General features: G+C 38.9%; 1 protein-coding gene across 6 annotated transcripts in view; it reads left to right on the top strand.

The window, feature by feature from the left end:
- The window catches only part of LRFN2 (leucine rich repeat and fibronectin type III domain containing 2), a 212,168-nt gene that overhangs the window by 14,170 nt on the left and 173,272 nt on the right, over nt 1-24,726 (top strand). The window contains exon 1 of one of the 6 annotated variants that reach the window (XM_064414520.1): nt 1,378-1,610. The exons of the other annotated variants lie outside the window; for them this stretch is intronic. The gene's annotated coding sequence lies outside the window, so the exon portion shown is untranslated. Of the gene's footprint in view, nt 1-1,377; nt 1,611-24,726 lie in introns of those variants that run through there. 6 annotated transcript variants of the gene reach the window in all.

The following is a 24,726-nucleotide window of genomic DNA, read 5'->3' on the forward strand; positions in this document are numbered from 1 at the left end:
TTCATTTTAATGTCTCACTCTAATTCCCCCCAAAATACATTCAGCAGCAGCAGCATGTTTACTTGTTCTTGATGTGAAAGCTTCTAATATATGACTACAGCAGAGACAAAAACAACAATAAATATTCAAAAATCACCAGTGTGATTAGCACACATAATCCATAAGAGAAGTAAGAAGAGCAGTAGTTATTAAATATAGATGGTTTACTCACTGTGTCATCAATAAACATGTGATTTGTGATTTCCTAAGACTTTTTAGGTGATGATTCATTCACGATTTTATTTATTTTACTGTATAATGAAGCAGAATAGCAGAAGGAAGAGATTTTAGCTGATGCCACAAACATCTCCTTATTTGGTGAGATGTCTTCCTGTTCTTTCTAGCTGGAGAAATTAAAATTTAGGGGTCTAGAGCCTGTAAGACTACTGAACATGCCTGGAAAGTGCTGTGTGAGCTTTTCTGCTTGGTACTTAGTGGTACTGCTCTGCAGGTATTGCAGTTGGTTTTCCAGTGACAGTAAATGGGTCGTTGCCACTGGTGATGAAGAGATCCTAACAGAGATCCACCAGTACAATTCTGTGTCTACAACAGCCCGTTTGGGTGCAGCTTCAGCTGTTAAGAGACTTTAGTGGTCTCATCAATGATGTTGCACAGTTCTGGTCCTATAAGAAGAACTGAAAAAATGCAGAGAAGGAGTGCATGGATGGATGGATGGATAAGCTTTTAAACAAAGAATGATTGAATACTGCAGATTGGAAGGAATTGACTCTAGTTTGATATGATAAAGATATCTAAGGCCATTAAAGATATTTTTGTTCCGTGTCTCTTCCAATACAAGTCTTAAAGGACAACAGAATAAACTGACAAGTGACAGGTTCAGAAAAAAAATAATGAAGCATTGTTTGTCTTGGGATAATGAAAAGCTGTGAAACCCTTGTCTGCAGGGTTCAGGGATTTCTAATTGTTTACTTTGATTTATAGACCATTTGGAGAACTAAACAAGAGAAAAACATCGTGGGTTTTTTACACACAAAGACATCTTCAGCTAACAATGTTAGCTGCACCACAAGCAGCTAAGAAGCTGAGGGAGAGCATTCTGGGAAATTATCACCAAAGGCTTGCATTGCTTTTAAGTCTTTTGATTGTTTTCCCTATTAGCTACTAGCAGAGATAAGATAGTGGGCTGGATATACCATAGACGTGACATGATTCAGATTTGTTCAGACTCAAGACACTGATTCCTATTGTGCTCATGGCACAGGAGGATGCTGTGTTTGCCTGAGTCCACAGCTGTGCATCACCAGGGTGCAAAGAGGTGCAAATTACTCAGTGCTTGCACATGTGGGCAGAAGCAGTGATTTTCTACCAGGATATGAGAGAGAAAGCATCACTGCTGAATTGACTAAGTTATTAGCACCTTGGATTCTGAAACTATGCTGATATAATCATGGTCTCTGGCTCAGAAATTTCAGATAGCTGTCATAGTGTTTCACTCCTAGTTAGGTGACAATTGTTCTCTCTGCACTTTGGGCTTCTTCAGTAGTTGCAGTGGCTGGCTGTGTTGGTGTGAACACGAGGAAGTTGCTGTTGAGCTCTGGCAGCTGGAACAGGTAGGCATTCTTATACTTATTGAGAAAAAAAAGTTTAAATGGTAGTATGGGCATCTTAAGCTGGAAAAAGGAGAAGGCGTATTCTTCTTTCTGTCATGTGAAACTGTTCTTCTAGAAGCATAATAATGATAACATCTGAGTTTATAGACGAGAGATTACTTGGAAGGTTGTGATTTCTGAGGGTGAAGGAGTCTGAGTTCTGGCATGTAGTGCTCAATCCATATAACAAGTTAGAAGGTATGGAAAATAGGGAAATCTCTTTCAAGTAAACATCTGACTGATAAACAGATATGGGTTTTTTTTAACTTTTATTGATTTAATTTAGGATTTTTGGTGTGCATTTAGTATCTGGCTGACCTGAGTTTCATATGGGTGGAATTGTTGACTGGCACCTGCCTTGTATTACCAAGGAATTTTTTGCTTGTGCTGGTGGAGGATCCTTCAGAAGAGAGTTTTCAGATGGACAAGAATAGAGGGAAGCCTCTAAATCAAGACAAAATAGGATGGTGGGGGGAAGACTAAAGAACTATCAACAAGGTAATTGTTGACAGAAGAGTTCATTTCTTTCTAGGCCGGTATGTCTTGTTTTGTTGAATTTCTTTAGTGATAAACCACAGATAGAATTCTCAAGACTCAGCACATCAGAAGGCTGTTTTACAGAAGAAATATATTAAATGTGCTATAAATTATATATTAGAAAATGTCTTTATTTCCACTATTTTTTCTTAGGCTAAGTTTTTAAAACCTTTATTCAGGTGTTGTCATGGTACACTGAAAACCTAAGGAAATCCTGAGTTATTTTATTAAAGAGTTGGGTCCCAGGAGAGGATTGTTTAACCAAAATTCTCCAGTCTGTTCTATGTGTTTTGAATACTAAATAAATGAATTTGTGAGACTCCCTTCTTGGATAGACTCATAGGCATTGACCATTGGGGTTTGGTCTGCAATATAAGAAATTATGACTGCATTGTTTTTTCTTCCTTGAATCACCCAATTCCATTCTACCCTATACTCTATTTTGTCTCCCTCTCTCTCTTTTTTTTTTTTTTTTGATCAGAATACCTAGATTTGTGCTCTGTGGTAGGATTAAATGAAACTTATCCCCAAGAGAAAACTGCACTGATTCTTTTTCTAATACAACCATTTACAGAAGTGCTAATGTGTCCTAGGAAACATGAAGGCACAGTACCATTTTTAGAAATTGTTCTACAGAGTTATCAGAGTTTTTCCTTTTTTTTTCTTTCCTGCTCAATATTTCAAGAACTATCTTTAGGCTGAACAGAGCGAAAAGATTTATTGACAGCAAGATTCATTAGACTGTAAAATAGTCTCCTAAGGAAAGTTGATAGAAAGTTTGAGATTTTAAGAGTAGCTTATTGGGCGCAGGAGAACTCAAACCTTTTAATGTACTGCATGAGATAAGAAATGTGTTAGAAGAGAGAAGATGGACTAACTGGCTTGATAAGGCCATCTTTTGATGTGTAGTTTCTATAGCTATTTGCACAGAAACACTAGCATTGCTAATTAACTGCTCATCTGCTTCATGTACTTACGGCTTACCAGCTATAGTCAAATCCCATCTGTCACTTGAGGACAATTAAGTGGGCTGAGAAGCATCATTTTATGACAGCACCTGGCCAGGAGGAGATAGTCCAGATGGACAGCATGGGAATCAGGAGACACCTAGGTGAGGAAGGGGAGGAGGCTGTCTCTTCAACAGGCAGATGCAAGAGGTTGTAAGCCTGTTCACATAAAGCAAAGAAAACCTGTTCTGGAGTGGCACTGATAGGAGCGCACAAAACTCATACTTCTGATTCCAGGACCAGTGCAAGAGCTGTGTGGTTTTCTTCAGACTGCTACAGTTCCTGTCTTCAATTTTTTATGAATTTTGACACCACAGACCATGGAAAATTGCAAGAGCTGACCAAAACCCCAAAAATGGCATGAAGGATATTGGAGATGAGGAAGAGATGATATAACTTATGTTATTAAGTGAGACCCAAGGCCTTGAATAGGGTTAGGGCTGGTGCTGTGGCACAGGTATATGATAGTGTCTCTTGGTTCTGCTTGGGACATGGTCCTTGGGAGTGAGCAACTGCATCAATAAATAACCAGGACCAAATTTTCATGGTGTTGTCATGCCTCTCACTTTGTGCATTTTCATTCATGCTGCTCTTGCTGTCTGCTGCTTGTGGCTTGCAATATGGTCCTTTCGTTTGAGCATGAAAACATGTGGTGAATAATTATATTTGTCCCTAAATATAATGTTTCCTCAAAACTCTTCAAGCAGTGTCAGTGGCCCTTTAGAGGCCATTTTCTAAGCTTGCAGCAGTGTGCTTAGGTAATGAGGTAATGATAGTGCCTCAATTATATGCTGCAGGTGAGGACAAAGCCTTAAACTGCCATTCAGCTTTAGAATTACTGCTGTAATTTTAAAAGTATCTGCCCTCCTTTCTCTTTAAGCAAAATCATCCACCCCATTTGTCAAGATAATGATATCCATGGCCAAGCAGGACCTCTCCTTCCAGTGATAGCTTCCTTCAGAGAGATGCCATTAACAGCCTCATTTTTGTATCACCTGAATTCATACACTTTAATTTATGTCAATTCTATTTTTTTTTTTTTGCCTGTTATTCACCATGTCTATCCATTATGCGTGACCAGGAGACTGAAAGAAGGGCAATTGTGCCATATCAGCCTTTGTGCTAATACTTCTCTGCAAAGATTATATATGTATATATATGTGTATAGATATATATATGTATATATTTATTTATATATCTATATGTACACAGAGATAAATTTTATATCTATATGTATATGTCTTTTATCTGTAAGTAGACTTCAGCTTTTCTTGGAAGTAACTATTGCAACTCTTGGCATGGTGATAAGTTGCAGTGGGCTCTGTGGTCCCTGCTGGCAGGGCTGCACTCAGGCCGGAAAGAGACATCAGTAAAGCTTTGTGGCAGATGACTTTCTTTCTCCTCTGTGGGATAACAGACTGAATTCTCTGCTCTTGCTTGAACATCTCAATGAGGAAAGGTTTCAAATAAAACTACTTCTGTTTTCTAGAACTGAGGGGTCTTGTAAGGTGGCTGTGAAGAAACAGCAGGTAATACTAAGTCCTGTTAGCCATAAGCATTCAGAAATCATCACTCTAAACATCAGAGGAGAGTTTAGTGTGGCATACTCTACCTTTTGTAGCACTGCCTATTTTTAGGCTCCCTTCTACCATTTCTAAACTATTGTGGACCATCGTTAAAAAATAATAAAATTCTTTTCTAACCACGTGATTCCAGGAGCGCTGTGCTCCCATGTATTCATGTGTCCATGGTCCCTGTGCAGCTGGATAAAGGACCATTTGATATCATTCACTCTTTGTGCATTTAAACTGAGTCAAGACAGTTTCTCAAACCAAGGTTGTGCAGGATTTTGTGGAGTTTGCTGTTTGGAGTTTTAACCTTCGTTTTTGTGGGGTGTTTGTTATTTGGGTTTTTTCACTATGATATATAAAATATACTTTTAAAAGTTGTTGCTTAAGTATTCTGAGAGCCAGACTTGAGCATCAGTTTGCCTGTTTGTTCAGGAAAACCACGACAAGGAATGGATTCCTGCAGAGAGTGGGACTAATTTACCTAATCCTGCCAATCAAGACAAGAAAAATTAAATAAAAGCCAGCAATATAACAGGTAGAAAAATAAATTAAAACACTTTCATTCTTGCCCAAGCAAAAGGATTTGTGTAAGGAATGTAGGATAAAATGTTAAAGAGAATTTTATTTAAATTGGGCTCTTCACAATTTAAGAGACATACCTGAACAGATTTTTCTCAGACAACAAATTAATATCTTTCTAACCTGTACATAATTTTCCAAATTTAAAAATATTTTTCTCTTATTCCATCCTTCCCTACTAATTTGAGCCTCTAAGGTCTTTCATAGCCCTGCAAGAGGAATGTCATATATATTTTAACAATTTATTTTAATTCTGTTCTCTCTCTAGTACAGAGATTCTATCAAAACAAAAATCACAGTTTTGATGCCTGTATCTGTCACAAGCAGAGCCTGAGACAAAGTGGTGAATAATAGGAAGAATAATCAGGTGTACTTTGGCATACTAGATACCCAGTTTCAAATGACTGTGATTACACTTTTCTCCCCTGTTACTAACATAACACCAAACACATTTCCTTAAAAAATACATTTGGAGCCTATTAGAGAGAATATGTTAAGGTTTGATTTTTTATGTGTGCTCAGCATACTGAATGCAGATAGGCTGCTAAATGCTCTGGTGTTTTGTGGGTTGATTTTTGTTTGCCTTTTTTTTTTTTTTTAAATGATCCCACAATAGGATTTATAGACAAAAAGTGACTTTGAAAAGTCAGCTGCTATGTAAATTCTCAGGTCTGCAACAGTTGGTTCTTAACAACCTTTTTTGATTTTCAAAAAAACAGTTTGGCTGTAGGATTTTCAGGCACTTTACCAACTGGCCAAACTCTGTTTTCATTAAAATCAGTGAAAATAATTTTATCTCAAATTGATGTTGTCTGATGTGGATTTTTTGTCCTGCTTGTCTTCTTTACCCTTTGTCCAGATATATGTTTAGGACCAAACTTCACCTGAGCTCACAGAGGACTAGACCTGTGCCCTAGCACCGGTCCCAGCTCTGTGCTCCTGTGCTGCGGGTGGATCAGACACGTGTGATGCCCAGTGACTCACACTGGCCAACACATGTGCTAATTATGGCTTTTCCTTAAACCTATGCAAACATCTGGGGCTCAGATGGCTATATAGGGGTTTTCCATATGCAATCCTTTATGACTGGTGAGGAGGAATACACTTTCATGATACAACTGTGCTCAGTTTTAGTAGATGAAGCACTCAGTAAGGTAGATATCAATAGTAGGCATGATGAGTTATGTCTCAGAACTGTCAGAACTGTCTAAGTCTTTTGATTCATCCAAAAGGGTCACTAGATGACAAGATAATACATTAATGTCTAAATTACAGGACTCAAAAATGAGATCAAAGCCACTGCTAGCCACAGTTGTCATTGTGGATGAAAAACACAGGGGTCATTCAGTGTGCAATTTTAACTCTATTTTAACTCTTATTTTAACTTAGCATCTCTCTTTTTAACTTAGCATCCTTACCTTATTTTTACCCCACTGGTTTCACTTGAGAAAAATAATTCCATATCAATTGCTTCTGAAACCTTTACCTATAGCGTAGGTCTACACTGTGGCCATTTCTCTTTAAATTACTTCCTTTTTTCCTTGTGAAACAATTTGTCCCTGGGACTGTTTTTTGTGCCACAGGCACAGAAATGGACCAGTGACTAACTGATTCACTCTGTAAGACATCATGTATTTCACATTGTATCCATCTGTGCTGTGACGATACCCTTTTTTACTTATGTTCCTTGAACTCTCTAAATGCTAATTTAGGAAATTATTTGCTTGGCATTTTTTAAGCTTGTATGTTGTTGTTATCACTATTATTTATAGAGACAATGAGCATAAGGAGATATTTGGAATCTTTGATTGTTTGGGTTTTTTTCTCAATTTATTAAAATATTTTTATTTTTAACAGACAAACTCAGGATAAAAGAGACTAGATCCTAGCCCATCACTTTTTTCTGGTGCTGCTGTGGTAAATGAATACATAATTCCATGACTTATTACAAGTTAATACAAACCTGTATGATTTTTCTCCACCTCTTTTAACCTCCTACATTGTTAGAGCATATGTTGAGAATGCCACCCATAGCAAAGGATCAGTGTAAAGCATCTGTTGCAAATTATCCAGCTGAGATTGATTGATTTTTCAATTTATGCATTTAACTCTCTTGGTTTAGATTTCAACCTAGACCTCAACTGAATTGCAATAATGACACATGCCAGCCTTACATGCTAGAGAGCTCCTGAAATTCAATAAATCCAGCCTTGGTTATTAATAGATATTTAGGCACTGGTTGACCCTACACCTTTCTAATAAACCTCTAGGAAACTAATAGGTTAAGATCTAAAGACCCTTTCTGAAATGTCCCTTGTGGATTAAGCTTTTAGGGGTGGCAGGCACTGAAGCTTGCAACCTTCCTGTGTTTGAGGGTGTCTTGTTTTGGAGCTCACTGTGCTTCTGAGGTCTGCAGCAATCCTTCTAGGATTGTTTAAGCAGGATTTATAGCCAAGCAGTAAAAATTCTTAAATTATTGTGCCAGGCAGTCTCCTAAGCTGTACTGAAAAAGTAATCACTTTCACTTATGAGTCTTGATTTATTGTTTCTGAAAGAAACCCTGTACTCTGGCAGCATTTTTGCCAACTTCCTTTGTTGTTGCAAAAACTGTGTTTTACCTAGTTTTCTTCCTCTGTTTCTGTCAGTATTTTCTGCTATGTGAAGAGAAATCTCAGTCAGGTCTATAAAGTTACTAAGATAAACAAGTAGGAAATCCAGCTGTGACTGTATCATTTGGAGGAAGGGATGAAGGTTCTTTGTAAGCTGACCAAGTGAATTGGGTAGTTTTCCACACATCAGTTGGAACATTGAATACTTGACCAGCAAGATAATTTTCAAGTTTGAAATCTGCTTCTGTTCCTGATGGAAATGCGAAAAAGTAATTTCTTACCGCTTCTGTGACACATTTGTAGAGGAGCCAGAAAGAGAGATGATAATGTGGGTAGCAAGAAGTCTAGCCATACAAAGCAGCTGCAGAAAATTTAGAGTATCAGAACCCTTGTTTTGGGTTTGTATTTTTTTGTTTTGTTTGTGTGTGCAATGAAAATTTAGAAATGTGGACCTTTCTTTCACAGACTATAGACTCTGTGTCTGATTTTCTCTACCCAAAAGAGACAAGGTGACCTGGATGTAGAGCTTTCACTGCTGTGTTATGAAACTGTAAAGCCTGATGAATAGGCAACTGCAGTTTGTTTACAGAATTGTGGCACAGAAAGTCACCATGACTTTGAAACTGAGCCAGGATCCATATGTTGAATAACAGATCTGTGTAGCATTGTTGCAAACCATAGTGCAAGGAATCAAGAACCACATTTCCCCTGAGATTACAGGTAATTTTTATGTTTCTGACTTTCTGTTAAACAAGAAACCTCCAGTTACATGTTAGTTCACAGTGATACTACCTGTGGGACCATTGAATCTGGGGAAGATTAAAGCCATGCTGCAGGTGAATACTCAATCTCAGTTACTGGCTGCAGAGCCAGGGAAAGAGGGCTTTCCCAAAGCACCAAGTCAGGAAAAGAAGAGCTCTCACACTGGAGGAGGTCTGTGTCTCCACAACAACAGGAGAGAAGGGAAGAGAGGTGAGCACACAGCAGGATTCCTCTCTTACTCAGCTTCCTGGGAGCATGAACACAGACAAAAGTTGTAACCACTCACTCATGGGACAGGAAAGTCCTGGGGAGGTGCAAGATGCTCCCTTTGCAATAGGTACCTTGCTTTTTCAGTTTGTTTTTTTTTTGTTGTTGTTGTTGGGACCTGACCCTTCCTTGATGTACTGCATTTCAGCAGCTGCTTTGTTTGCTGTGGGACTTGCTTCCTTTATATTATCTTATGCTGCCTTGCCTATACAGTGGTAAGCAAAGAGTAAATCCTTTACAAGTGACTACATGACAAATACAAGACAGACACAAGAGACACTGTCCTATTCTTGCCTATTCTTATGACTGAGAAGGGATTTAAGCTCAGTACAAGGTGTCACAAAAGATTTCATGCAGTAGTTGGAGTTGCATTATTTGTAACCAGAAATAACCGTGACAATGACAGTTTAACTCTGCATCTGTTTTTGTCACGTGGATTCATGTTTTGTGTGAAGACCAGGGAGACAAAAAGTGTCAGTCTTATGGCAATAGTGCTGTATGTCATGCTTTTATATTATTTATATATAAAGAGAGACCTTCATTTGAATTGGGAAATTGTGATAAAACAACAGAGACTTGCAGGGAAATGTCTTCATATTTTTTGGTTATGGGTTTGTGTTTTTTGGGTAAATTGTTCCTCCAGTTTCTGCTTTGAGGAAGATAATTAATTCTCTCCTAATTTGGTAGTGATGCATTCAATGTTTACCTTGGTAAATCATGTAACAGATTGATTTCATTTCACAAAGGGGCAAGGAAAGGAATACAGGCTTAGAGGACAGATAAAATGTCCTAAGTCTCCTGTTATATTTAACTCTAGTAAACCTAAACCTTCAATTATGGCTCAACAATGGTTGAATAAGCCTTTCCTTTCCCCAAGTCCCAGCAGGTATCCTACTTGCTGGCAGCAACTCCCGAATCTCACTAGAGCAGATAATTTGAGCTAAATCATACATTGTCCCCTCATCTCGCGTTCAGAAGGCGAGGAGGTGATAAGTGTTTTCTGAGGTGTTTCTGATATATGTGTTTCCCCGAGGTTGTGAACACTGACTACAGAAGTGAGTCAGAGTCTATGGAAAGTGAGTTTTCTGCTAGATAAACCTCTACAGTGTGATTTCACTGCAGGTCGAAGAGTGACTTCTGTCAGGGAGGAAAAACAGTATTAACTCTAAAGGGGGCCCTCAGAGTTAAGGGCAAAAAGCAGTAGTACTATTTCTGGGCTAGATACCTTCTTGCCCTGTGGAACAATTTTGTGGTTTCAGAAATCTTCCTCTTGCTGCCATGAGGAGAGGTGAGATAACCAGACTTGGATGTTCAGTTGGAACGCTGCAGAAAGCCTTGTTCCCCCTGATGTAGAGCAGGATCATGAACTGTTTCCTGAATCTTCAGGCAAGTCACTGTCATCTCCTGGCTGCTCTGAAGTTTGCTTATGGTTGTTTTTACTGTGCACGCACCATTAAAAATTGGCAGATATCCAGGCTGGTGAGAGCAAGTGAGTGAGCATGACCAGCAAGAGCTGCTTTTCTGGTAATGTGTCCGAGCTGGAAGAGCAGAGACTAGGTCTCCTCGGGTAAATGACAGAGCTGGCAGGTAGCTAAAGAGCTCTGGGCTGGCTTCTTGTTGCCCTCTTGATGGCTTTCAACAGAATAAATGGAGAGATTTGGTAATCTGTTTTGTTACTAGCCTCTCCCAAAAGGAACAAGCAGCCTGTCTCTTTGTGGAGGGGGAATTTACCATATCTGGATGGCATAAAATTGGCTGGAAGTTATCACATTGAAATGTTAGAGGTCTCAGTATGTTCTTCTTGGAGTGACACCTGTCCTTTTAAAAACTAGAATGTTTGCAAAGACATTTAAACCCATACATTATGAAGAAAAAAAAATCATGCTGCATTTAATGAAATATGCCAGGCTGACTTCTTTTTTCCTTTTTGTCGAAATCCCTGCCCCCAAAAAACTTATTTCAGCTTGAAAAATCTCATTCCAAATCAGAAATAGTCTGGGGGGAACAAAATTAACTAGTGAGAACCTATTATCTACACATCTGTAGCTGTGTAATCACAATTCAAGTGATTGATTGTCATTTCTTTGTCTCTATAGGAGGACTGAGTATTTTCTTTCCATAACTAAAACCAAAACTAATCCTATCAGAAGTTCTGCGTTTGACAAATCTGAAGTCTAAAGTTCTCTTGCCGAAGAGCACTGTAGACAAGATCTGAAATTGTATGTCCTTAAAAAGGGGAAATATTTATTTGGGAGTAATAACAACATCATTGTGGCTTTCTGTTGCAGTGCAGTACTACTTGGAACAAACAAAAAATTTTTTGGCATCAAGTTTTGTGTTTGTGTTCATCACAAACAATAAGAATTAATTTTGAAATATTCTTTGTGGGTTCTGGCTCTTTAACATTAAAAGCTTTTTCAAGACTTATCTGGGTTTATTTAGCCAACTAATATGACAGTATGAAATTTCTACATTCACATCTCCTGCCTGACAGAGGGAGATGGATGAGGAAATGTATTGGAATTTTTTTTTTTTTCCCAATTCAAAGCACACAACTTTGTCTAATTAGCCTGACAAAGTATGTATGTTTGTGGAAATGAAGGTGCAAATTTGAAGTAATCAATTTTGACTACTTAGACCATCTCTATGTGGTGAGGGAGAAAGTATTTTTTTTCTATTCTTGTTGTTTGATTTTATTTTTCTTTTTCTATCTTGTTTTGCTCCTGTTGTGGAAAACCATTTTGCTACTAAGTACAGCAAATGCTGTGCAAACTTCTAGCTAGTACGACTTTTATTGTTATTTGACAGATGGGTGTGCTTGTTTTTAATGGTCCTGTTTTGCCTTGATTATCTGCATCTTGTCACTTCTGGCTGAGCACAAGGAACATGTTGGCACATTTCAATGCAGACTACCTGTCAGTAGGAATGTGCTTACAAACACTAATGTTGCAGCTGGGGTTAGCATATTTTTTATGACTTGATTGAAGCATGGAATTGCTTTCTCGGCCCTGTGAACTAACTAGTTTCTACAGGCAGTGTCTTAGCAAGAGGGAAACTCCCTGCTCCCAGCATCCTCCTAGGGACACACAGTGTGAGGCCATGTGATGGTTGATTGCCAGCCTGGGTCATTAATGAGTCCCTCCTCCTCACTGTCACCTGCTTTGACAGAAGTTAGTTTGGTTTTCTGCAAAGAACTGAGACTAACCCCAGGTTTCTGGACATTTTTCCTCTGCTTAGTAATGTGGCACCTATTTATGCCCTTGTGCTATTATTTTGTGCTGTGGGTTTTGGTGGTGTTAGCCAACAAAATTCTCAAGGCTGACTTTAGGCTTAGGCAAAGTGGGCATTTGCCAGCAAAATGACTGTGAGGCAAAAGACCAGCTTGTGATTCTCTCTGCTGTCTTGAGTGTGCTTAGGAGCCTGGAAAACTGAGCCTCAGAAGAGGCTTATGCTGCAGAAATACAGCAACCATCCTTCTCCCTTACAAACAGCAAATTCTACTCTCTTGATCTCTTCTCTTTTTCTGTCTATTATCTTCATCTTGTTTCTTTCCATAGCTGGAGTTCTGTATCCCTGTTAGAGGCTTAAGTTTTCATCCTTGGAAAAGTTAAATTCTCACTGCATTTCTCAAAAGCTTTGAGGTGGCCTCATGTATCACTGTATACCTGGATTCCTCTACCCTACTTACATAGCTCTACAGTTTCTGAGAGCTATGGGTGCACTGTAGCAAATGATTTGCTTTCCCACATCCCTTCACAGAAGAATGAGTGGGTTTGTTCCTTGTGTTTGTTCAGCCCGTGTGAAAGAATCCATATTTCTATGTTCCCAAAACATCCAAGGACTGATGGTGTCTACCTTGCTCTACCTCACCTTTCTTCTCTCTGTGCCCTTTCTGAATGGGCAGCACAGAAAGCTCTGCATATGGGGAAGACATAGGTTTTGCACATACAGCATGAATACTGCCAATTGCACCCACAGTGGAGCTTTTTCATCCCAGAAGAAGGAGGGAGGCCCTAACACTGTGTTAAATGGAGTGCAGAAATAGACACCGGTGACTCCATAGCACAACTCCCCCTCTGCAGGAGCACATCATGCCTGAGCAGCACTAAGGGAATGATGACAGCAGGCAACTCCCTGCACAGGGACTCTGGATTTTGCAGTGGTGCAGGAGCACCTCCATTCTGGAGCAGAACAGCTGTTTCTCAGTGTCCCAGCAGCTGTAGACCAATCAGAGGAAGTGCCAGTCTCATGGAAAACTTGGAAAAATTTTGACCAGCTTCCTGCATTCAATGTTGTGGCTCTTAAAAGAGAGCTCTAAGTGACGCATGTGATTGTTTTGTTGGTTCTCTGTCTGCTGCCAAAGAAAGTGGCGTGGATCCCGTGGGTGACGTGCAGCTGCTGAGGCAGCCAGCTCTCAGGCCAGCCTGGCTGCCTGTCACCCACGTGCTGGCTGAGCCCTGGCTGCTGGGAATGGATTTCAGTGGGTGGTTTTCCTTCTCATTGCGGGGTGTGTTAGTTTTTCAACCTGCCATGCCTCTGACTGATATCTCTTTTATGATATTGTGGGGGAATCTCTTCAAAATAGCTCCATGTGAATGTCTCTGGGCAAATAGTCTCCTGCATTTAAATGCTGTTCATGTACCCAAAATGAGCTGTACAGTGCATGACCACTAGCATTTGTTACAGAAGTGGGATGTGCTAGGTCCCAAACATGTAGATTTCTATATCATGCAGTCTTTCCCCACACCTGCTAGACTGGCATATTTCTCCAGACAGCTCAGCATGAGGGCAGAGGTCAAATGGCTTTCCTTAGGTATTCTCTGAAGATAACCCTGTGGTCTTAGGTCTTAGAACCTATTGTGTTCTTCAGGTATTTATTTTAGAGCAATTTCAAAGCCCCACATTTATTTATTTATTTATTTATTTATTTATTTGACTTCTGAGTTTGGTGTTGGTGGAGTATTTCTTTATTTTTTCATTGCTGGGAGAAAACCCTGAGTAGATTGCAGAGAAGCAAGTTCCAGGAGCATGATAGCAAGCTTCACTCACAGTTACTGCTGCTGTGTGTGTACACACATAGATGGATGTGCAGCTGCTTTATCCAAAATAGTGGTGATCATAGACATGACTGGTGGTAGTTTTCCTAGAAGTTTAAATGAACTGAAACAATAAATGCACTAGCTCAGATTTCTTTCCTGAGTTCCAGCTGGTAGCCCACAAACAATACTACAGTTCTAGTTACAAAGGTTCTATTTAAAAGTGGACAGTTTTTCTTTACATTAATCATCCAAGCTAATGAATACTCCCATCCTGCTAAGACTGTGCCAGGTAGTACAACCTCCTGAATTTAAAAATCAAAGCAAGAAAAGGGCAAAGAACATGATCTCATACCACTGTTTAGTATGATCTCAACTTCAATCATGCTTCTAATTGTTTATCAGTTGAACAGCAAGACAATTATACCTGGTTCTGGCTTCCTTTAGAGCAAGGCCAGGCTCTTTTCAGTGGTGCCAGGGACAGGACAAGAGGTAACAGACAAACAGAAGATGCTGCATTAGAGCATCTGGAAACACTTTGAGTGTAACCAAACATAGAAACAGGCTACCCAGCGAGGATGTGGTGTCTCCATCTTTGCAGGTGTTCAAAAGCCACCTGGACATGGTCCCGAGCAGCTGGCTGTGAGCTGGCTTGAGCAGGGGGATGGACAACATGACCTCCAGAGCTCTCTTCCACTCTCAACTGCTCTGTGATTCTATGATCACAGTTATTGTCCCTCTTCACCTGTAATAATTTCTTCCAAGACAGAGTAGGTGATGAAGGGGAATGAAAGGAATGATGCAGAATGATAGCGGAAACCTTTAGGAATGGGATAGGGATGCATGATGGAGCCCCTGAAATGTTAGGAAACAAGAGGTTGTCACAAAGAAAGCCCTGGAAATGCAGTGTAGCAGAATGCCAGGGACTGACCCAGATGCAGGAAGAGCAGTCCAGAGAAGTAATTAAGCCTTCACTGCTCTGGGTATGAACACCAATGATTTGGACATGGATATAAATCTGTAAGGAGCTTCTTGGAGGCTGAGTCCTCTTCCTTTTCATGTAATGCATCAGTTGTGCAGAGCAACACTGTAATGCTAAACATTACAAACCCAGGCCCCCTGGCAGTTCTTGGCATTGAAGTGACTTTTGCTCCAGGCCCAAGAATGAATCATTTGGCAATGTGGTCCCCAGCTGCTTCTGGAGGCCTCTACTGTAGTGATCCTGGGGGCTGCAGAGTGAGCCTCAGCTCAGACACGTGACGAATACAAACTGAGGAAAGGGCTTCTATTAGTTTGTAACCTGTAGAATATCAAAAGAAGCTATAAGGTGTTCGTCACCTTAACACAGTCAGGAACGTTGCTTTATTTATTTTTTCTTGTCCTTTTATTCCCTTACCCCACTCCTCCCCATGCTAATGTCATTATACTTCTTCTATGTGTGATCTGGGGGTAGTCACTGATGCTTTCACTATGGAAAAGATCCCTCCATACCACAAAAGAGATTGAGGCTGTGCTCATTCATTTTTTTTAGTTGAGTTCTCTTTGTTCAGTTATCTGCCCAGCGGTAAGTGACAGGTGCCACTCTTCTGGAGAGAGATTACACTGAAGTGTGACAAGAGTCCTTTTAGCAGCTTTTATATTAATGATAGCTAGCTGTGCTAATGCTTAATTCTCCTTTTTTCCCTTTTTTTAAAATAATCTTCATTGAATAAAAATATGAAACAGTGATGTTGCTATGGCCACTTGGAGTTTAATCAGAACACTTACTGTGTTATTTACCTGTCCTTACGAGCAGTAACTTCCTTGGTTTCTAGAGTATTGGTCCTGAAATTACTTTATTTAAAAGAGTCTAGGCCATCTCTTTACAATGAACAGGAACTATTTTCTATTTACTGTGTGGAATTTTTTTTATTGGTTTTTAGTTTGGGATTTTTTTGGGGGGTGGGGGATGATTTAGGGGTTATCTTGATGTTTTTGGGGGTTTTGGTTGTTTTTATAATTTTCTTTTTTTTTTTTTAACATATTCTTAAATAATAGAATTTGTTGCTAATTCCACATCAGTGGAGCTGTTACCACTCAAGTTAAAAGAAGTTTCTTGAGAGTCTTCTGATAGGTGTGTGTGTATGAAGCAGCTAATGCTAGGGGCTGGCATATACTGGCTACTGGGAGGGAGTATTTCAGAAGTTTCCACATCAAAAACTATTGTTGCTGTCAGCAGGGAAGGGTAGCAGGCTCAAGGCAGGGACTGAAAAGGATTTTCTTTGATTTGGTTTTCCCTAGTGAGGGAATTTTCAGGATATGAGTATCTGGTGATAAAAAAACACTAAGATGCCCAACATAAATGCCTAAGTGGATTGGGAGCAAAAAGAGGTCTGACAGTAAAGCCTGTCCTCTTTTGCTGTCATCTTTCTAGTGCGTGCTTTGGTCTTTTGATGATAGTTGTGGCTGAATACAGGCATAATGTACCCCAGCCCTGATCCCCAATCCCAACTGCTGTCTTGTCCCCATCCTCCTAGAATTTGTACTGCACATCCTGCTGACATTGCAGCAACACTTTGAACTTCCCTCTTTTGGTAGCCTTCTCCTGTGGATTCCATTAGAAACTAAATGTTCTTCCCTAACAGATTCTCCATGTCCCCACTGTGTCTCTAATTTTAAATTTGTTAGTATACCTTAGTGTAAACCTGAAGTATCCCATTAAGACCTGCCTTCTGTTTTCTGGGAAAGTGTCCACTGAAATTTCTAAGGTAAAAGAAGGTTGCCATTGCTCTGAAATATCCAGAGAAAGTTTATGTGTTTCCCAGAGATTCTCAAATATTCTACACAGCATTTCTTAAATGTTGCATTATGTTTTCCCTGTGGCACTCACATAATCTTGTTTCAGTAATTGAAAGTTACAGAAATTGGAGCTTTATCATTTAATAACCTTCCTACTTGCAGTTTTCTCAGATGACTGTGATCTAGTTAAAAACATTATGTAAATGTATTTATAAACAAAAAGTAATCAACCTGTAGAGGAAGGAAAGCCAAAGCAGGAATATACTAAAAGTAAGAGACAAAAATAATATACCTGAGACTTGAATTCAAAAAATATGGATCAACCCAAATTTTATGTGAAAACATGAATGTTTGGATGTTGGATGTACCGACTACTTAACAACCATAAAAATCTTGCTTTCTTGTGAAGTGTTAACTTTAGTAATGGGGTATTTTGACTGACATCAAGTAAGAGCAGCTTAATATCTGACTAATCTCTTATTGGGACACTTTATTTGCACTTGTCAAAAAGATGGGTTCTTCTGTCTTTTATGTCTATGATTTAAGATCTAGCCCTTCACTACAGAATGTACTTTGTTTTTTGAAGTTCTGAAATATAAATCAGCAGCAGAAATGGAATAAAAGTAAATCTCTGGCTACTTCAGTGAGGGGGAAAACAACGGCACCTGTTTGATTCTTGGACTGAACATTCAGCTCTGAGCCACTGTATATTTCAAGTGGTTATGAAGTTGTACATTACCAGCAGAAATCTCTTAGTGTGAATATGTGAGTACTTGATAAAGTACTGGCGGTTTTGTCAATCTGTAAGGGACATTTTTTTTTTCCCCTAAGTATATTTTCAGGAAGAGAGAACATAAGGCATAATTTAATCTCTTTTGGGGTCATTGGCACTGTCATCAGTGGTAATAGGAGGTGTTGGTGGCTGGGATAAAGTATCAAAGGTTTCAATGTAACTTACAGTTTTTTTGGAAGAGGACCGTGGTACTAGATCAAATAATCCTACATAAAGAAACATATTCTCATGCCCGTTGTTGACAGTAAAGGGCACAGTATTTTTAGGAGAGGTGCCAAACACACCACTCTAATTATGCAATGCATAAACATCCTAAAAGCATAAGTAGAGATTATTGTATTTCTCTCTGCTCCTCAGGTGATTAATTGAATGCTGTTAAGTGAGCAACAAAGTCCATCTTTTCACAGGACTGTTCTCTCCTGCCTGTTTATCAAAGGATCCATAAATCCATGGACTTTTCCTTCTGATATTAAGATATAGTTAACAGTTCTACCTCTATACATTCAACAAGCTTTTCCCAGTTTCTGCTCACAGAAGTTTCTAAATGAATGTGTAAGGCAGATGTAGAGAGAACACAATTTCTGTCCTCGGCCATCTCCTTCCCAGGGCAGTTGATGTAAATTTTATTGGAAATTTCTCCTGGCAGTATGTGCCACTTATTTTCCTTTAATCCTGTTTTCATCTCACCTCATAATGATTTCAGGAATGTTTTTAGTTTCCAAAGCCAAGGAAACAGTTTCTTCTTGGCGGAAATAACACTGACTGTTCAATAAAAAGAAATGTGCTTTTCTGGCTAAGCTTTATGAAGATGATTGTACAATCTGTACTGTATGCTTGGAAACTGCTGCAACAAGACGTGCACCATATGGTGTATATGGCATTCCCTTACCTCAAGTGTTCCCTTACTCAGGCTGGTATGCTTGGTAATGAGCTCATTTTTGAATAAGGGAAATATGGGTGATTTTTGTCTTTTTTGACTGGGGGTTGGGGTAGGTGAGATGAGGGAAGCAGAAATCTCTACCTGCCAGAACAGGGCAAAGAAATATTATCATTCCTCACCTCTGCTGGTTCTCTGATCAGCTTGAAGTCTATAGCAATCAGGAACTTCATCAGGAAAAAAAAGGGAGACTATTGAGCTGAGGTTAAGTTGAACATGATGCCATGATAAGAAAATAGAATTTAAGTAAGTATGTTTTTTGTTGCTCTTTCCCTCTGGCAGAGGCATAGTCCATAAATATGTGGGAAATTAGCACAATAGGCAGGTGAAATGTGATATCAGCTCTCTTACTCTGTGAGAAGAGAATGGGAGGCTTGTAACCTTGGGAAACTCTTCTGCACATTGCATTCTTCTCCTTGGAAGTCACCTTAGAGAAAACTCTAGGAGTGTGATACACAGAAGTTAAAATTTTCTCTACCTGTGTGCTCCTAAAAACCACAAACAGAGAGGAAAATCCATTCAGACTATCACTGATCTCAGGCAAAGTGAGTTTAGTATGTCACCATATTTTCTTGATCTGCCCTAAACAGAAAAAAACAGTTGAGGGAAATTGATAACTTCTATGACCAAGATGACACAAAACACTGTTTGGTACTCCCTCCTATTAGATGTTCATGGTGTGTATGGATGGTAAAGGATGGTCTCACTGAAAAGACTACTTTTGCCTACAAAAGCTTGAGATGGCTTTTTTCTCTCTCACCAAGATATTGCATTCTACATTTATTAAAGATTAAGTCCGTCCAAACTGATATGCAGTGACATGTCAGGCACATTAAGGATAAATGTCTATGATGTATTGTCCCAGGCAAAAGTAAAAAATCTGGATAAGCATTTCTTGAGCTTGCATATTCTTACTAATATATTCTAGTGTCCTAACACAGGACAAATCATGGGACTAAAAGGAATGCACTGATCCTGAATAAAAGGAATATCCTTTGTCAAGAGCTAAAATATGATCATTTGTTACACCCTATAAGTGTTACAAGGCCTGTGTAGAATTTTCTGTCAAGAACCTCAACACTAACCTGAGATAATGGGTAAATTGTGGAAAACGGAGTTATACTGGGGCCTAAAACTGAAATGGTGTGTAGGGCAAGCTGCATGAAAAGTAAGGTGTAATACCACCACACACTTTTTCATGTAATAAACAAAATTAGTCTGCAGTCCCATTGTAGTTACACCATGAACATTGTCAGGGCAGCCAAGAGCTGATAACTGAGGGGTCTCCTGTGGGATTGATTTTGCTGTGAGAGGTGTGATGTGTTGCCTTGGAAAACAAATTGAGCACGGGATGATGATGCAAGGTCCCAAGGACCTTTCTTGAATGCAGATGGTCTTATTATTCTCTGAGGTTTAGGGTTATTTGTGCTGAATTTTGGGTTCTCACTTTTATTACTTGGGGATGAATATGAACAGAAAACGGAAAAATAGACTGCATCATTTTTGTGTTCCTGACTTACCATTTTAGCTAAAGACACCTCAATAAAGTTTCATGACAAAATAAATGTGTATAGTATTAAAGGGTAAAGAATATAATTGCTAATTTAAAGAGTTTGAGGACAGGCAACAAGAACAGTGTATTTGACTATTAGACAAACAAAAGCTGGATTTTCTAAGCTTAAATTGGCACTTTCTAAATGAAAAGTATATTTATATTGTAATGAGTGTTAAGAAACAGACAATTATCTGGGAGGTATCGTTAAACTTATTGAAATGAAGACAAATATGTATTCTTTAATTTTTCATTATCTGAAGTCTCCAAAAGTTCATGACAGTTTCTCACTGCATGTTTTTTATGGTGTGTTAGAGAAAGAAAAACATGCCTGAACCAATGAAATATATTTGCATAGAAAAAAAAAATTGCATTTATGTGTATGTATGGTCAAGTTAGAAGTCAGTAAACACTTGCACATTACTCTCTATGGAAGCAGGCTTTAATTCTCTATTATTCTATTTTTCGTCATTTATCAACCTGCAAATCAGTATTTAAAATGATATCATGTTGATTTGGCAACAGCCCTTTTGCATTAATTTGCACTAGCAGTGTTAAGAAAAGGAGAACCAGAGCCTGAAACTTCAGTGTCTGTTCAGAAAACTGTCAGACAGGAATATGTGTCCTGCTGCCACATGGGAGTGGACTTGAATTAAAATCCCAAGTTGTATTTGCACTGTGGATCACTATCTGACTTCCTGGGTTGCATAAACCAATTCAAGGACAAGGATCATTCTGAGCTCTGAGGTGCAAATAGAAGCAATTTCACCAAGAAATTGGTGAAATATAGAGAATAGAAGTATCTAGTCAGAGGCCACCAGACTCATGTTTCCTTAGGAATACTCAATCATGATTTGCAGGACAGACTAACACAGTAATAAAACTTTTTGGGGTATAGCATGGTCTCCTTGTCCAAGAGCTTTAGAATATATTGTTTTATATATTTATTATGTATAGCATATATTTCATCTCCTGGGAGAAGCAGCTTTCAAACAGAATATCAAGTATTAGAACAACCGGACCGATCCTTAAGACTTTCACAATATACTGGCTTCCAGTGGAAGTCTCAATGTAAATAAAATGTTTATCTGATTTGAAGACCAAATATCCAGTTAGGTTGGTGCTTTCCTTGTAGAATTAAAAAGAGGTAAAATATTCAGTTTCCACGGGGGTTTTCCTTTTAGGTTTCAAATTAGGATCTTTTGTAATGAAAAAAACCCCTCAGCTCTGAGGATGGATAAAGTTCTTTTCCTGCTTGGGATGATGAAATTATATGTTTTTGTATTTTTTCCTAAAATCAGTTTGACCTCAAGTCTTACCACAATATATTGCCCACCTGCAATTCCATACAGAAAGACCTAAGTACACTTTATTACCTTGTACTTGGTCTGACACAAGTGAGCCCAAATCTTCCCTGGGGTTCTGAGTTGTGGTGGCTGAAAATCTTCCCTCTTATGTAGACAAGGGTTTAGCTGAAAAGTCAGTGGATTGACTAGGGAATCTGTTTAAGATGCTGTGTTTCTCTGGATAACCTCTTGACCTGAGCATACTTACTACTTCTCAGGTTGTGTTACATCAAGAAAGGATGAGCTTGAGAACAGTCTCTTAATTGCTGCTTCCAAAACTGTGACTATCAGCTTAGTATTGTGACTTTTTTGCTGTTATACCCTTGTAATACACCCCGTTTTGCACAAATGTATTGTAGTCCTTGTAAGCACCTGCTCCAGCTGAAAGCCAGATCTGAAAACAGGTGTGCTGAACCCCACCATAATCTGCATCTTTTAATATTTAGTGTTGTCTGATCAGCCTATTTGCTGGCATGGTTCCATCTAAAACCTGAACTCTTTCTGGACTGTATTCCATTATTACAGATATGTATCAAACTACATATTCTTCTCCCAGCCCCAGGAAACAGTAGACTGTGATACAAATCTCAGAAAAGAAATTCATCTCAACCTTTATAGTTTTGAGTGTATGCTTAGGGATTTGTTCCGTCTTTCTGCAGCTCCAAAAAAATAAAAAAATAAAAAAGAGGCCAACCACAAAACAAAAACAAACCAAAAAAGCAAATAATAAAGCATCTTGGCATGACAACCATTTTCTGATTTTCTGTTGGCTCAATTTATTATTCTCTGTGTTCTCAATGGTTTTGACATTCAAGCCCCTGAAAACCTTATTTTAGACTTCCTGAAGTAAAATTCTACAATTACTTTAACAACTTTCAGAGGTTTTTGATTGAGTGAAAATTCAGGGATTCCTTTGTTAAAATTATATTTCCAGCACTGCACCACCACTTTGAGCAGAGATGAAATTAATTTCTTGTAAATTAAACGTGATGTCAGTTCTGTGTCTGAGTGAGGACATGAGGATCTGAGTGTAGCAGGAAATATGGACCCACTGTGCTTTCTGGCCTTTAAAGATCAATGCTACTTTATCCTGCAACTATTCAAATTTTCTTTGAAGCAAGGAAATGCTGATATATTGATGATGATCAGGAGCATAACAAGCATAAAGATCCAATCTGTGCTAACCTAATATCAGGTGAATGCTATTTTTGGCTTCTTCAAGGAACTCCCAATTCTTCTTTGTATCTGATTCCTCTTCTCCCAAAACCCTTCACCATGGGTGGCTCACCCAGCAGCTGTAGGAGGCACAATGATTCCTGCCATCACCAAGCAGGCCTGTGCCTGGCTGCAAGCCCCAGGTGCCATCTTCATACATGTAATAGCAGCTGTAAAACACATGTTTCTCAAGTTTAGCGAAGTCTAAACACCATCTGGTTGTCAGTGCTCACAAATGAGGTGTTATTAAGTTGTCAGTTGCTTACAGAGGTGAAGTGGAATGGACTGGATGAAGAGGGAGGAGTGACCTTGAGTTAATGGAGACTATTGTGGCACACTAAGCAATGAATAACACTGTGGGTAATAACTAGCTTGTTCTCATCCATATCCCTTTTCAAGTGCACCTTCTTTTATTACATCAATGATCAAGTAGTCGGTGCATATGGCTGGAGGCAAGGAATTAAAAGGTATAAATAACACACACTTTAATTGAAATCCAACTGTGAATGCCTGGCCTCCGTGATTAAACCTTTTATCACATGGATTGTCCCACCACAGGTACATTCCTACTACTCAGAAAACTACTTAGCTTAAAAAAATAAAAAAGCCTTTCTTTCTTTCAGATGTCCAGGTTGAGTTATTTGAGAATTTCATTAGCAATACCAGGGCAAGTATTATGGCTATAACAAGCACATTCTTGCATGTATGTAAAATCCTCCTGCAGTTTCTTCTGCCCAAATGCTGGTGGCAAGCACTTTGAACATACCAACAATGCAAAGGGAGAGGGAGCATGAGAGCTGGCATTGTGGGTGCTGAAGGTCATTTGCCATAGGGCTTTCCACTCCTATTATAGCTCATTAATGTGGTCCCTAGGATTTCCTGAAAATAATAAAAACCCATTGGACTGGGCCAGTCTTGGTAGCGTTGCCAAAGTACAAAGGCTTGATGCTGGATTTCTCCAGGCTTTCTGTCTTCATCAAACCTCAGTGAAAAGGCTTGATGAGCAGACTACTGAGAGAGCAGTGTGACTCCTAGGGGGATTTAGCTGTGTGAGTAGATCAACATTTGCCTGAAAATAGGAGCACTGCTGGTGTCATCCTTTACACAATGTGTAGCAGAGTGGGATCCTGATTACTGTGATGGAAACAGCAATGGGTGATATTTATTATAGATCACTTCATGGGTAGACTGTCTGCAGTGATGATGAATTAATGTTTTCCAGGGAAGAGGGATAACTAGCTGTTACTAAGCCTCAGATTTAGGAGTTTGGTTTGTTTATAACTCTGTCTAGAAAGAGTCCTCCAAACATTACCCAAGATTTACACTTATGGGATATGATAACCAAACTGAAAAAACCCCACTGTTCTTGAGAGCAGTGTCCAAGTACTTTTCTATTTCAGGGGTGTCATATCTGCAATCTGATGGACTTCTTTTAACAGGTCATTACTGATATAAACTTGATGCTTGATATTTCCCAAATAAAATTATGTGGAGGAAAATCTCTGTGTCCGAGCTACAAAAAAAGCTGATTGCTGCAGAGAATACAGAAAAATAACATTATACAAATCTTACAGTCCTGCATTAGTGCAGTGAATAACTCTGATAATATATTTTAAATTACTCAGTTAAAGATATTTGGTTTTTCTCAAGGAGATTTATCAGCAAAGACAAGCTTTTGTGGAATGTTTTTGAACATAAACTACATAAAAGAGGCCAGTAAATACAGACAGCAAAAGAGGGAAGGGCTCTGGGAGCACTTAGAGTTATAAATTATTTGGTTTTACTGCAGCATGCAGCTGAAAGATTCTTCCTTGATTTAAATAGATGCTTTCTTTTCCCCTTTGTTGCCTACTGTTTGCACTTGATATACCAAGTATCCAAAGACACTTAAGCCAGGTAAATCAGTATTTCTAGCACTGCAGTAAACATCTTAATTGAATATGGCACTGAGAAGAACTCTGAATTAAAAATCTAAATGAGAAATTTTACATGACATCTGGTGAAAGGAGGAGTTTGAAACTGGTAGCACTAGTTTTTCATCTATAGAAGCCAACAAGCACTGCAAAAACTGTCTTATCCTTCATGCAG

The sequence above is a fragment of the Passer domesticus genome, chromosome 3, assembly GCF_036417665.1.
Source record: "Passer domesticus isolate bPasDom1 chromosome 3, bPasDom1.hap1, whole genome shotgun sequence".
Lineage (NCBI taxonomy): Eukaryota > Metazoa > Chordata > Aves > Passeriformes > Passeridae > Passer > Passer domesticus.